Here is a 2,309-nt window from a genome sequence, read left to right on the forward strand (position 1 = left end):
TAGAAGTTCCATCTGGTTCTTGTTTAAGGTATCCATTTCTTCTTTCAAGTCATGAAAGAACTTCCTCATCTCCTGGAGCTCCTTGTCTTTTTTCTCTTCCATCTCAGTTAGTTTGGTCACTACAAATATTCTGAATTCCGTATCAGACATGTCAACAACGTCCATTGTGTTGACTGTAGGTGATGTAAGCTTGATGATTTCCCTTCAGGGAGAGCCTTTTCTTGGTTGCTCATATTTCTTGAGCCTCTGTGATTGTCCCTAGTCATCAGGTAATCTATATGTTTCTTCCTAACTTATTTAAGGTATCTCTGAGTGTTAAAAGTTGTACAGGATTAGAAAATTGATGATTTCTCTTATGGCTGGGCTACCTGTTGCTCACAATTGCCATTAACTGTTGCCACTAGCCCTGGATAGCCCAAAGTCCTCCCTGTTTCTAAGGAGTGGTGAGCCTCCAAGTGACCTAATAAGCAACACCTCAAGAGCAAAGGAAAACAAAAAGGAAAAAAGTAAATTGCGTGTCATGCGCTATTCAAATCACCAAAATTCAAAAAGTCCAAAGGTTAGTGGGAAAGGGTCAGAGGATGAGTGACAGGACCAGGTTGGTAGAGCCTGCAGCCTCAGTCCACCTGGTGTCCAGAACTGCTGGTCGGCTTGGTCCAGTTTGTGGGTGGGGTGGAGTGGGAGTTCTCCTTAAAGTCCCAGACAACCAACCTGGGGTCCAAGGAGGAGAAACGGTGGGGATGCACCCCAAAGTTCTTTCTGATATTCCAAGAAGAAGTTGAGATTTTGTCTGAAAATCTACATGCTTAACTCCTAAACTTCATTTGAAAATGTCCTTTGAGAAAACACTGTAAAACTGTTTCCAAAATGAAACGTTGAGGTAGAGCAAAACTGTACATCACAAGTTGGTTAACTCCTAAAGTTAAGTATGTGTTACAGACTAGTTTGTGTTCGTTTCTCCTTCATGCACTTTTTAAGATGATGTTTTGAATTTTAGTTTTCTTTGAAAATGTGGTGCATTCTTAGGTTCAAAACTCAACCTTGAGCTACAACAAAGAGCTTTAGGTATGAAAAACAGTTCCATGAGTGGAGGCTTTGTGCCAAACTTCTTTCTGATATTCCAAGATGAAGTTCAAGTTTTTTGCTGAAAAACTACAAGCTTAGCAACAAGAGTAAGCTTTATTTTAAAAAGTCTATTGAAAAACAGTATAAAACTGCTTCCAAAAAAAAGCATCAAAGTAGAGCAAAACTGAACATCACAAGTAGTTCAAATCCTAAAGTAAGTGGTACAAACTAGTTTGTGTTAGCTTATTCTTAAGTGCACTTTCTAGGACGATGTTTTGAAGCTAAGTTTGCTTGAACTTGTGGTGCATTTCTAGGCTCAAAACTAAACTTTGAGCTACAACAAAGTTCTTAATTATAAAAATCAGCTGCATGAGTGTAGTCTTTCTGCTGATCTTTCTAATATTCCAAAAAGTTGAGATATTTATTGAAAAACTACATGCTTAACTCTGAAAGTAAGCTTAATTTTACAACATCAATTGAGAAACAGTGTAAAACTGCTTCCAACATGAAACATTGAAGTAGAGCAAAACGGTACATCACAAGTGGTAGAACTTGTAAAGTTAAGTAGTATGAATTAGTTCATCTTAGATTCTCCTTAAGTACATTTTCTTTTTTTTTTCTTTTTAAAATTTTATTTATTTATTTATTTATTTTCCTTTTTTAAGTAACATTTTTTGATACTTTCAATTACATTAATTAGCTTACAAGGAGATCACTTCAATATATGAACAATTCTCCCCGGTCGAGTTGATCAAAATATAACAACACTACCTCTCTGTCTCAACAATGCTGTCTTTGTATCCCTCCTCCAAATGTTCTCCCCCAGGCCTCACTCCTCCACAAACGCCAAATTTGGCATTCACATGCACCTCTTGTGTTTGTACATCCTTTAGCCCATCAGTTTCAGCTATAGAGTGCGGACATTTGGTATATATTAAGTGGGGACATACAGTGTCTCTCCTTCATAGTCTGGCTTGCTTCACTCAGCAGTAAATCTTCCATATTCTTCCACTATCTGTCAATAGCCAGGGTTTTGTTGTTCTTAATGGATGAATAGTATTCCATAGAGTATATGTGTCACAGTTTTTCAATCCATTCATCCATATGGGGGCATTTGGGTTGGTTCCATGTCTTAGCAATCGTGAAAAATGCTGCAATAAACATCGATGTGCAAGCACGTTTCCAATGAGAAATTCTGCTGCCCTTTGGGTAGATGCCAAGAAATGGGATTGCTGGATCATATG

This window comes from Tupaia chinensis, unplaced genomic scaffold (genome assembly GCF_000334495.1).
Source record: "Tupaia chinensis unplaced genomic scaffold, TupChi_1.0 Scaffold000651_1, whole genome shotgun sequence".
NCBI lineage: Eukaryota > Metazoa > Chordata > Mammalia > Scandentia > Tupaiidae > Tupaia > Tupaia belangeri.